Source organism: Lissotriton helveticus, chromosome 2_1 (assembly GCF_964261635.1).
Source record: "Lissotriton helveticus chromosome 2_1, aLisHel1.1, whole genome shotgun sequence".
NCBI classification, from domain to species: domain Eukaryota; kingdom Metazoa; phylum Chordata; class Amphibia; order Caudata; family Salamandridae; genus Lissotriton; species Lissotriton helveticus.
In genome coordinates, this window is record NC_136059.1 from 100,797,396 (window position 1) to 100,811,148 (window position 13,753).

Here is a 13,753-nt window from a genome sequence, read left to right on the forward strand (position 1 = left end):
CTTAATTTTTGCTAAAGTGAAGTGAATTTTTTATTGTGTTTTGTTTTGGACTTTACATCTGTTTTGGTACTTCTAGATGCTTTACACAGCCCCTTAAATTAAGCTTCTCTGCTCTGTGCCATAGCTGAGCTCCTGTTTAAATTACTCAAATCTTTACTGGACCTAAAAAGATAGTGACATCATTAATTGTGGTGCACTCCCATCCACCCCAACTAACAATCTACTTTCTCACAAGCGGTGAATGTCACAATGGCTTCATTGAGTGCCAGAGTGAACACCACCTTCTTTCCTAACTGTATGGTGATTGCCAAAGAGCACAGTATCTTCCTGTCTGATGGTAACGCCCAGACTAACATGAAAATATGACTAATAAAACGACTCTTAAGGAAACCCAGACATTGTGTACCTTATGGAGAATTATTATAAATGTCTGAAAGTGATTTCGAGAGTTTATAACAATATGAATATAAGGACAGTAAGTTTGTAAATTATACCCTCTTAAATTCAGTACATATAAGCACAACAGTTGCAAAAGATTTACACATAAGACTCATTGATGCACATATCGTGATCATCATCATTGAATAACTTTATTCGACTGGTGTTCCACCAATAAAGGCACAATTCATAAAAATACAGTAATTTAAAAAAAAAATAATCATAAATGTACAGTATGCAGATATAAAAACATTAAACTACCCCTGCACTTCAGCAGAGCACAGCCACAAAGTTAATAATCATTATCAGGCACATGCATCAAGCAAGAACAACCTCACACAAATAGCGAATCGCAAAAAAAGGCTGTTTGCGAGCGCAATTCAGCCCTTCCAAATGTAGGAACCCAATTTGTGAAAAATAAGCAAAATTGCAAAAATAAGGCCTTGCACATATTGTGAGAACCAAATATGTGAATCCTTATTTGCGATTTCCCTAACAGCTATTGCGAGTTGCGAATCGCAAATAAAAAGTCGCAAACCAATGCATGTAAACTCGCAAATTGCGAATCGCATGAAAATCGCAATTTTGCAAGTGCAGAATAAAGGGAATCACAATCAGGTGGTAAAGCTGTGACAAAAAATCACACATGTGCAACCACTCAGAAACCTATTTAAACTGACCCAGAGGCCCCTGAATCTTTTCACAATGGCGCTCTTCGTGATGGTGAGGAGGAGGAGGATCCAGGCAGCAGTACAGCGCAGAATGAGAATACAGCAGCGGATTTTCAGAGTGCGCATCACATTGCTGGGACAAACAGCCGATGAAATCTACGATAAGTACAGGCTGAACAATTAAATGATCCTACACCTAATAGCAGAATTGGAACCCCTAATGCAGTGCCAGACCCTAGGACCCATGCCATCCGCGCTCATGTACAGGTCCTATGTTGCCTGTTCCTGCTTGCCCCAGGCAGTTTCCAGGGGGGTAGTAGCTGTAGCTGGAGGGGTATCACAAAGCTCCTTTCACGTTTCTTCATGTCCTTCTATGGATGCGAAGATGACAAGGATCCACATCCACATCACCTTCCCCACACAGGATTTGAACAAGCCAAACTGGACTTCTACCAGGTCGCACAGTTCCCTCATGTGATCGGTTGCATAGACTGTACGCATGTTCCCATTTGTCCCCCAGCAGCCAATGAATACATCTTCAGGAAAAGGAAATCCTATCATTCAATCAATTTGCAAGTAGTTTCCAATGCTAACCATATCATAACAGACATTGTGGCGCAATAACCTGGAATCACCCACAACTCCTACATATTTCGACACAGTGGTATCCACACTCGCCTGCTCAGGGGTGAATTTGCTTACTACCCTGTAGGTGACAGCGCATACGCTGTGTGTAACTTCATATTGACGCCGTACCTCTACCCAGCCACACCACATGAGCAAAGGTACAATGCAGCACACATCAGCATACGTTATGTTATTGAACGCATGTTTGGACTACTGAAAAGGCGCTTCTGCATCCTACACAAAACTGGTGGAGTGTTGCATGCTGCCGGATTGTGGCTGCATGTGCCATGTTGCACAATATTGCCACGAGGAGAGGTATACACATTGAGGTGTCCGACAGTGAGTCTGAGGGGTACAACCAGCCACTGGCACAACTCCGACAAGTGCATGGGGTAAGCTCAGCAGAAGGGCAAAGGAGATGTGCAGACATCACACAGCATTATTTCTGAGGTATTTAATGATGCGACAAGACACTTGAATTTCAAACTGAAATGTTTTTACTTAAATGAGCCCATGTAGTATTGTGTAGCCATACAGAGAATGGTGCAAAAGAGAACAGTGATTTTATTCGATAAGAAGAAAATTAAGCTATTCCATGTCCTGGAAGTCAATCACTATCATGGTTTTGTCCATGGTTACATCACCATGGGCAAATGAATAAGGAGATGTCTTCCTAGCGCTTCCTGCCACGCACCCCTAAACGCCTTTCGCCTGCATCTGCAACATCTCTCTGGTGTGCCCTGGAAGGTGTCGTGCTGCGGGTACTGCGCCTCCTGGCAGTGGTCATTGGCACTGACAAGATGCTAAGGCTGGATGCCTCCTCACTACCCTCCTCCCCTGTCACATTGCTACCACTAACAGTGCAGCCTGGATCTGTTCCACAGCAGTGGCCACTTGTCCAAGGGCCCTGGCCACATCCCCACAACAATGGCCCATATCTATTTGCATGGCAATGAAGCGACGTGATAGCAGGGCAGTGGTGTTGCACAGGTTGTTGTTGTACCTGGTATAGCCGGCCATGAGCATCATGAACTGCTGATGCCTTCCCCTCTGTGTCTCACAGCCCTCAAGGATTGCCCTGTTCAGCTCCTGCATGCTTGCATTGGTCTGCCTATTTCCCTCCACCACCGCTGTGGTTTGTTCCCGCACACTATCTGTCATGACCATGATGTTCATGGCCAATTTTGTTAGTTGCAACTGAAGTGACCCCATATGTCTTGCTTGCAGGCGCTGCACCCTCAACATCTGGGACTCCACGTCACCCCACTCATTTGGAGCCTGGTTATCCTAAGCAGCAATGCGGGCCCTTGAACTGCACCTCCGTCCTCGTCGGACCTGTGTCTTGGGTGAAGGTGCTGTCTTCACACCTGGCTGGCTAGTCACAGGTGCGGGTGCAGGAGCCAGCTCAGATTCCATGGGCTGCAGTGATGGAACTTGGGCCCTGCGTTTTGTTGGTGCGGGGGGGGGGCTTTCTGGACAACAGGTGTCTCCACCCACGTCAGTCTCTGCAGGAGTCTCTGAATGTGTAGACATTCACTGTCTTCTGAGTCTGCTTATGCTGCATCTGTGGTGTGAAACAGTGCTATGTTAAGGTTACTGTTGTGTGACATTCAGCATACTTGGCTCACATTAAATCACGGACTGCCATGCATTGTTGGCGTGTTTAACTTGCCATTGTTGTGTTTGACTACCCACTTGCCTGACATGCCTACATCTCCATAATGCATTTGGCATATGAGGTTAAACGTGGACTGGAGTTTGACCTGTACACTGGAGTTGGACTGAGGGGATGCGCAAGATTGAACAGTACTTTGAAGTGTATGGTTGCATGCATCTTACCTTGTGTGGTACTGGCCGCTCCGGATGTGTCCAGCTGGGTCGCTCCCACTACTGCCTCTGGCTGGATTGTGGACTCCACCATGTCCTCCAGGGCTGTATTGCCGGGAACTGCAGATGGGCCCCCTCCCGTACTTCTTGCCTCCTACAGCCTTTCTGCTATTCGCTCCTTGGCATGGCTGCGAAGGTCGTACCATCTCTTCTTGAGGTCATCTATGCTGCAGTGTGTGACCCCCACAGCATTCACCTTGCTCTTGATACGTAGCCATATCCTGTGTTTTTCTGCCTCTGGCACTTTCAGTGAGAGTTTCCAAAAGAGCTTGTCATGGCTCTTGGACACCTCCGGAAAATGAGGTTTTCAAGTTCCCTCTCACTGAATTTTAATTTGCACTTCCTGGGGAAAGCACTCTCCCCTGATGTTATTTGACCCATTCTGGTGCACAGAAAGTAACTGCAAATAAAGTTGGATGTTGAATCTGCTCAGCTCCAGCACTCTGCTTCCTCCTCTCACTTTCTCTGGGCTCTGACTGAAGCATGGACTGGATGACTTCCTGGTTGGGATGTCATCAGCATGCTTCCAAAGCGACACACGTTTTGCAATTTCGCAAATTGCGATTTAGAAATTTGCGAAATCAGCGATTGCGAATATTACCGATTCTGTGATTATTCGCTAGGGAGTTCATGCATTGCAGATAGCGATTTCAAAATAGCGATTCCTTATGAATCGCTATTTAGGAATCGCTAAATCAGATTTTGATGCATGTACCGTATATATCTAAGGCCTGGCCATACCTCCTCCTTGCAACTAGAGCGCATTTAATAAAATGTATCATGGCATAACATATCTGTGGGGTATTCAATCTTTGCAACATGACGAGAGCTGTCCTGCACTGCTTGCAATTAGCTGTAAGATTCAGAAAAGGGGGTGGTGATAAACAGAGTGCCTGAATTAAGCAGACCACTCTTACCCAGTCCAAAGATCAGGGCTTGATCCATCACCGTTTTTTAGCTCACTGCACCATCCCAGCTCAGAACTTGGCTATATGCAAATTAGTCTGTTCCTGTCCCAGTGCATGATGGGAACAGGGCAAACCAAACTACCAAGCCAATTCTTATACTGGGAAGGAAACAAGCTTCCGGGGACCGGTTTCTGCCATTTCAGGCGTCGTCGGCCCGGCTTGCTTGAATCCTGATGGTGCAATGAGCAAGGGACTCACATCTGAGTATACCCTTCCACGCTTATGGTGGACAAAATGATTCAGAAAATGGGGTGGTGATAAACAGAGTGCCTGAATTAAGCAGACCACTCTTACCCAGTCCAAAGATCAGGGCTTGATCCATCACCGTTTTTTAGCTCACTGCACCATCCCAGCTCAGAACTTGGCTATATGCAAATTAGTCTGTTCCTGTCCCAGTGCATGATGGGAACAGGGCAAACCAAACTACCAAGCCAATTCTTATACTGGGAAGGAAACAAGCTTCCGGGGACCGGTTTCTGCCATTTCAGGCGTCGTCGGCCCGGCTTGCTTGAATACTGATGGTGCAATGAGCAAGGGACTCACATCTGAGTATACCCTTCCACGCTTATGGTGGACAAAATGATTCAGAAAAGGGGGTGGTGATAAACAGAGTGCCTGAATTAAGCAGACCACTCTTACCCAGTCCAAAGATCAGGGCTTGATCCATCACCGTTTTTTAGCTCACTGCACCATCCCACCTCAGAACTTGGCTATATGCAAATTAGTCTGTTCCTGTCCCAGTGCATGATGGGAACAGGGCAAACCAAACTACCAAGCCAATTCTTATACTGGGAAGGAAACATGCTTCCGGGGACCGGTTTCTGCCATTTCAGGCGTCGTCGGCCCGGCTTGCTTGAATCCTGATGGTGCAATGAGCAAGGGACTCACATCTGAGTATACCCTTCCACACTTATGGTGGACAAAATGATTCAGAAAAGGGGGTGGTGATAAACAGAGTACCTGAATTAAGCAGACCACTCTTACCCAGTCCAAAGATCAGGGCTTGATCCATCACCGTTTTTTAGCTCACTGCACCATCCCAGCTCAGAACTTGGCTATATGCAAATTATTCTGTTTCTGTCCCAGTGCATGATGGGAACAGGGCAAACCAAACTACCAAGCCAATTCTTATACTGGGAAGGAAACAAGCTTCCGGGGACCGGTTTCTTCCATTTCAGGCGTCGTCGGCCCGGCTTGCTTGAATCCTGATGGTGCAATGAGCAAGGGACTCACATCTGAGTATACCCTTCCACGCTTATGGTGGACAAAATGATTCAGAAAAAGGGGTGGTGATAAACAGAGTGCCTGAATTAAGCAGACCACTCTTACCCAGTCCAAAGATCAGGGCTTGATCCATCACCGTTTTTTAGCTCACTGCACCATCCCAGCTCAGAACTTGGCTATATGCAAATTAGTCTGTTCCTGTCCCAGTGCATGATGGGAACAGGGCAAACCAAACTACCAAGCCAATTCTTATACTGGGAAGGAAACAAGCTTCCGGGGACCGGTTTCTGCCATTTCAGGCGTCGTCGGCCCGGCTTGCTTGAATCCTGATGGTGCAATGAGCAAGGGACTCACATCTGAGTATACCCTTCCACGCTTATGGTGGACAAAATGATTCAGAAAAGGGGGTGGTGATAAATAGAGTGCCTAAATTAAGCAGACCACTCTTACCCAGTCCAAAGATCAGGGCTTGATCCATCACCGTTTTTTAGCTCACTGCACCATCCCAGCTCAGAACTTGGCTATATGCAAATTAGTCTGTTCCTGTCCCAGTGCATGATGGGAACAGGGCAAACCAAACTACCAAGCCAATTCTTATACTGGGAAGGAAACAAGCTTCCGGGGACCGGTTTCTGCCATTTCAGGCGTCGTCGGCCCGGCTTGCTTGAATCCTGATGGTGCAATGAGCAAGGGACTCACATCTGAGTATACCCTTCCACGCTTATGGTGGACAAAATGATTCAGAAAAGGGGGTGGTGATAAACAGAGTGCCTGAATTAAGCAGACCACTCTTACCGAGTCCAAAGATCAGGGCTTGATCCATCACCGTTTTTTAGCTCACTGCACCATCCCAGCTCAGAACTTGGCTATATGCAAATTAGTCTGTTCCTGTCCCAGTGCATGATGGGAACAGGGCAAACCAAACTACCAAGCCAATTCTTATACTGGGAAGGAAACAAGCTTCCGGGGACCGGTTTCTGCCATTTCAGGCGTCGTCGGCCCGGCTTGCTTGAATCCTGATGGTGCAATGAGCAAGGGACTCACATCTGAGTATACCCTTCCACGCTTATGGTGGACAAAATGATTCAGAAAAGGGGGTGGTGATAAACAGAGTGCCTGAATTGAGCAGAGCACTCTTACCCAGTCCAAAGATCAGGGCTTGATCCATCACCGTTTTTTAGCTCACTGCACCATCCCAGCTCAGAACTTGGCTATATGCAAATTAGTCTGTTCCTGTCCCAGTGCATGATGGGAACAGGGCAAACCAAACTACCAAGCCAATTCTTATACTGGGAAGGAAACAAGCTTCCGGGGACCGGTTTCTGCCATTTCAGGCGTCGTCGGCCCGGCTTGCTTGAATCCTGATGGTGCAATGAGCAAGGGACTCACATCTGAGTCCCTTGCTCACTGCTCCATCAGGATTCAAGCAAGCCGGGCCGACGAGGCTGAAATGCCAGAAACCGGTCCCCGGTAGCTTGTCTCCTTTCTGGTGAAGAATTGGCTTGGTAGTTTGGTCTGCCCTGTTCCCATGATGCACTGGGCCAGGGACAGACTAATTTGCATATAGCCAGGTTCTGAGCTGGGATGGGGCAGTGAGCTAAATAACGGTGGTGGATTAAGCCCTGATCTTTGGACTGGGTAAGAGTGGTCTGCTTAATTCAGACACTCTGTTCATCACCACCCCCTTTTCTGAATCGTTTTTGGCCACTATAGGTGTGGCAGGGTATACTCAGACATGAGTCCCTTGCTCACTGCTCCATCAGGATTCAAGCAAGCCGGGCCGACGAGGCTGAAATGCCAGAAACCGGTCCCCGGTAGCTTGTCTCCTTTCTGGTGAAGAATTGGCTTGGTAGTTTGGTCTGCCCTGTTCCCATGATGCACTGGGCCAGGGACAGACTAATTTGCATATAGCCAGGTTCTGAGCTGGGATGGGGCAGTGAGCTAAATAACGGTGATGGATTAAGCCCTGATGTTTGGACTGGGTAAGAGTGGTCTGCTTAATTCAGACACTCTGTTCATCACCACCCCCTTTTCTGAATCGTTTTTGGCCACTATAGGTGTGGCAGGGTATACTCAGACATGAGTCCCTTGCTCACTGCTCCATCAGGATTCAAGCAAGCCGGGCCGATGAGGCTGAAATGCCAGAAACCGGTCCCCGGTAGCTTGTCTCCTTTCTGGTGAAGAATTGGCTTGGTAGTTTGGTCTGCCCTGTTCCCATGATGCACTGGGCCAGGGACAGACTAATTTGCATATAGCCAGGTTCTGAGCTGGGAAGGGGCAGTGAGCTAAATAACGGTGATGGATTAAGCCCTGATCTTTGGACTGGGTAAGAGTGGTCTGCTTAATTCAGACACTCTGTTCATCACCACCCCCTTTTCTGAATCGTTTTTGGCCACTATAGGTGTGGCAGGGTATACTCAGACATGAGTCCCTTGCTCACTGCTCCATCAGGATTCAAGCAAGCCGGGCCGACGAGGCTGAAATGCCAGAAACCGGTCCCCGGTAGCTTGTCTCCTTTCTGGTGAAGAATTGGCTTGGTAGTTTGGTCTGCCCTGTTCCCATGATGCACTGGGCCAGGGACAGACTAATTTGCATATAGCCAGGTTCTGAGCTGGGATGGGGCAGTGAGCTAAATAACGGTGATGGATTAAGCCCTGATCTTTGGACTGGGTAAGAGTGGTCTGCTTAATTCAGACACTCTGTTCATCACCACCCCCTTTTCTGAATCGTTTTTGGCCACTATAGGTGTGGCAGGGTATACTCAGACATGAGTCCCTTGCTCACTGCTCCATCAGGATTCAAGCAAGCCGGGCCGACGAGGCTGAAATGCCAGAAACCGGTCCCCGGTAGCTTGTCTCCTTTCTGGTGAAGAATTGGCTTGGTAGTTTGGTCTGCCCTGTTCCCATGATGCACTGGGCCAGGGACAGACTAATTTGCATATAGCCAGGTTCTGAGCTGGGATGGGGCAGTGAGCTAAATAACGGTGATGGATTAAGCCCTGATCTTTGGACTGGGTAAGAGTGGTCTGCTTAATTCAGACACTCTGTTCATCACCACCCCCTTTTCTGAATCGTTTTTGGCCAGTATAGGTGTGGCAGGGTATACTCAGACATGAGTCCCTTGCTCACTGCTCCATCAGGATTCAAGCAAGCCGGGCCGACGAGGCTGAAATGCCAGAAACCGGTCCCCGGTAGCTTGTCTCCTTTCTGGTGAAGAATTGGCTTGGTAGTTTGGTCTGCCCTGTTCCCATGATGCACTGGGCCAGGGACAGACTAATTTGCATATAGCCAGGTTCTGAGCTGGGATGGGGCAGTGAGCTAAATAACGGTGATGGATTAAGCCCTGATCTTTGGACTGGGTAAGAGTGGTCTGCTTAATTCAGACACTCTGTTCATCACCACCCCCTTTTCTGAATCGTTTTTGGCCACTATAGGTGTGGCAGGGTATACTCAGACATGAGTCCCTTGCTCACTGCTCCATCAGGATTCAAGCAAGCCGGGCCGACGAGGCTGAAATGCCAGAAACCGGTCCCCGGTAGCTTGTCTCCTTTCTGGTGAAGAATTGGCTTGGTAGTTTGGTCTGCCCTGTTCCCATGATGCACTGGGCCAGGGACAGACTAATTTGCATATAGCCAGGTTCTGAGCTGGGATGGGGCAGTGAGCTAAATAACGGTGATGGATTAAGCCCTGATCTTTGGACTGGGTAAGAGTGGTCTGCTTAATTCAGACACTCTGTTCATCACCACCCCCTTTTCTGAATCGTTTTTGGCCACTATAGGTGTGGCAGGGTATACTCAGACATGAGTCCCTTGCTCACTGCTCCATCAGGATTCAAGCAAGCCGGGCCGACGAGGCTGAAATGCCAGAAACCGGTCCCCGGTAGCTTGTCTCCTTTCTGGTGAAGAATTGGCTTGGTAGTTTGGTCTGCCCTGTTCCCATGATGCACTGGGCCAGGGACAGACTTATTTGCATATAGCCAGGTTCTGAGCTGGGATGGGGCAGTGAGCTAAATAACGGTGATGGATTAAGCCCTGATCTTTGGACTGGGTAAGAGTGGTCTGCTTAATTCAGACACTCTGTTCATCACCACCCCCTTTTCTGAATCGTTTTTGGCCACTATAGGTGTGGCAGGGTATACTCAGACATGAGTCCCTTGCTCACTGCTCCATCAGGATTCAAGCAAGCTGGGCCGACGAGGCTGAAATGCCAGAAACCGGTCCCCGGTAGCTTGTCTCCTTTCTGGTGAAGAATTGGCTTGGTAGTTTGGTCTGTCCTGTTCCCATGATGCACTGGGCCAGGGACAGACTAATTTGCATATAGCCAGGTTCTGAGCTGGGATGGGGCAGTGAGCTAAATAACGGTGATGGATTAAGCCCTGATCTTTGGACTGGGTAAGAGTGGTCTGCTTAATTCAGACACTCTGTTCATCACCACCCCCTTTTCTGAATCGTTTTTGGCCACTATAGGTGTGGCAGGGTATACTCAGACATGAGTCCCTTGCTCACTGCTCCATCAGGATTCAAGCAAGACGGGCCGACGAGGCTGAAATGCCAGAAACCGGTCCCCGGTAGCTTGTCTCCTTTCTGGTGAAGAATTGGCTTGGTAGTTTGGTCTGCCCTGTTCCCATGATGCACTGGGCCAGGGACAGACTAATTTGCATATAGCCAGGTTCTGAGCTGGGATGGGGCAGTGAGCTAAATAACGGTGATGGATTAAGCCCTGATCTTTGGACTGGGTAAGAGTGGTCTGCTTAATTCAGACACTCTGTTCATCACCACCCCCTTTTCTGAATCGTTTTTGGCCACTATAGGTGTGGCAGGGTATACTCAGACATGAGTCCCTTGCTCACTGCTCCATAAGGATTCAAGCAAGCCGGGCCGACGAGGCTGAAATGCCAGAAACCGGTCCCCGGTAGCTTGTCTCCTTTCTGGTGAAGAATTGGCTTGGTAGTTTGGTCTGCCCTGTTCCCATGATGCACTGGGCCAGGGACAGACTAATTTGCATATAGCCAGGTTCTGAGCTGGGATGGGGCAGTGAGCTAAATAACGGTGATGGATTAAGCCCTGATCTTTGGACTGGGTAATAGTGGTCTGCTTAATTCAGACACTCTGTTCATCACCACCCCCTTTTCTGAATCGTTTTTGGCCACTATAGGTGTGGCAGGGTATACTCAGACATGAGTCCCTTGCTCACTGCTCCATCAGGATTCAAGCAAGCCGGGCCGACGAGGCTGAAATGCCAGAAACCGGTCCCCGGTAGCTTGTCTCCTTTCTGGTGAAGAATTGGCTTGGTAGTTTGGTCTGCCCTGTTCCCATGATGCACTGGGCCAGGGACAGACTAATTTGCATATAGCCAGGTTCTGAGCTGGGATGGGGCAGTGAGCTAAATAACGGTGATGGATTAAGCCCTGATCTTTGGACTGGGTAAGAGTGGTCTGCTTAATTCAGACACTCTGTTCATCACCACCCCCTTTTCTAAATCGTTTTTGGCCACTATAGGTGTGGCAGGGTATACTCAGACATGAGTCCCTTGCTCACTGCTCTATCAGGATTCAAGCAAGCCGGGCCGACGAGGCTGAAATGCCAGAAACCGGTCCCCGGTAGCTTGTCTCCTTTCTGGTGAAGAATTGGCTTGGTAGTTTGGTCTGCCCTGTTCCCATGATGCACTGGGCCAGGGACAGACTAATTTGCATATAGCCAGGTTCTGAGCTGGGATGGGGCAGTGAGCTAAATAACGGCGATGGATTAAGCCCTGATCTTTGGACTGGGTAAGAGTGGTCTGCTTAATTCAGACACTCTGTTCATCACCACCCCCTTTTCTGAATCGTTTTTGGCCACTATAGGTGTGGCAGGGTATACTCAGACATGAGTCCCTTGCTCACTGCTCCATCAGGATTCAAGCAAGCCGGGCCGACGAGGCTGAAATGCCAGAAACCGGTCCCCGGTAGCTTGTCTCCTTTCTGGTGAAGAATTGGCTTGGTAGTTTGGTCTGCCCTGTTCCCATGATGCACTGGGCCAGGGACAGACTAATTTGCATATAGCCAGGTTCTGAGCTGGGATGGGGCAGTGAGCTAAATAACGGTGATGGATTAAGCCCTGATCTTTGGACTGGGTAAGAGTGGTCTGCTTAATCCAGACACTCTGTTCATCACCACCCCCTTTTCTGAATCGTTTTTGGCCACTATAGGTGTGGCAGGGTATACTCAGACATGAGTCCCTTGCTCACTGCTCCATCAGGATTCAAGCAAGCCGGGCCGACGAGGCTGAAATGCCCGAAACAGGTCCCCGGTAGCTTTTCTCCTTTCTGGTGAAGAATTGGCTTGGTAGTTTGGTCTGCCCTGTTCCCATGATGCACTGGGCCAGGGACAGACTAATTTGCATATAGCCAGGTTCTGAGCTGGGATGGGGCAGTGAGCTAAATAACGGTGATGGATTAAGCCCTGATCTTTGGGCTGGGTAAGAGTGGTCTGCTTAATTCAGACACTCTGTTCATCACCACCCCCTTTTCTGAATCGTTTTTGGCCACTATAGGTGTGGCAGGGTATACTCAGACATGAGTCCCTTGCTCACTGCTCCATCAGGACTCAAGCAAGCCGGGCCGACGAGGCTGAAATGCCAGAAACCGGTCCCCGGTAGCTTGTCTCCTTTCTGGTGAAGAATTGGCTTGGCAGTTTGGTCTGCCCTGTTCCCATGATGCACTGGGCCAGGGACAGACTAATTTGCATATAGCCAGGTTCTGAGCTGGGATGGGGCAGTGAGCTAAATAACGTTGATGGATTAAGCCCTGATCTTTGGACTGGGTAAGAGTGGTCTGCTTAATTCAGACACTCTGTTCATCACCACCCCCTTTTCTGAATCGTTTTTGGCCACTATAGGTGTGGCAGGGTATACTCAGACATGAGTCCCTTGTTCACTGCTCCATCAGGATTCAAGCAAGCCGGGCCGACGAGGCTGAAATGCCAGAAACCGGTCCCCGGTAGCTTGTCTCCTTTCTGGTGAAGAATTGGCTTGGTAGTTTGGTCTGCCCTGTTCCCATGATGCACTGGGCCAGGGACAGACTAATTTGCATATAGCCAGGTTCTGAGCTGGGATGGGGCAGTGAGCTAAATAACGGTGATGGATTAAGCCCTGATCTTTGGACTGGGTAAGAGTGGTCTGCTTAATTCAGACACTCTGTTCATCACCACCCCCTTTTCTGAATCGTTTTTGGCCACTATAGGTGTGGCAGGGTATACTCAGACATGAGTCCCTTGCTCACTGCTCTATCAGGATTCAAGCAAGCCGGGCCGACGAGGCTGAAATGCCAGAAACCGGTCCCCGGTAGCTTGTCTCCTTTCTGGTGAAGAATTGGCTTGGTAGTTTGGTCTGCCCTGTTCCCATGATGCACTGGGCCAGGGACAGACTAATTTGCATATAGCCAGGTTCTGAGCTGGGATGGGGCAGTGAGCTAAATAACGGCGATGGATTAAGCCCTGATCTTTGGACTGGGTAAGAGTGGTCTGCTTAATTCAGACACTCTGTTCATCACCACCCCCTTTTCTGAATCGTTTTTGGCCACTATAGGTGTGGCAGGGTATACTCAGACATGAGTCCCTTGCTCACTGCTCCATCAGGATTCAAGCAAGCCGGGCCGACGAGGCTGAAATGCCAGAAACCGGTCCCCGGTAGCTTGTCTCCTTTCTGGTGAAGAATTGGCTTGGTAGTTTGGTCTGCCCTGTTCCCATGATGCACTGGGCCAGGGACAGACTAATTTGCATATAGCCAGGTTCTGAGCTGGGATGGGGCAGTGAGCTAAATAACGGTGATGGATTAAGCCCTGATCTTTGGACTGGGTAAGAGTGGTCTGCTTAATTCAGACACTCTGTTCATCACCACCCCCTTTTCTGAATCGTTTTTGGCCACTATAGGTGTGGCAGGGTATACTCAGACATGAGTCCCTT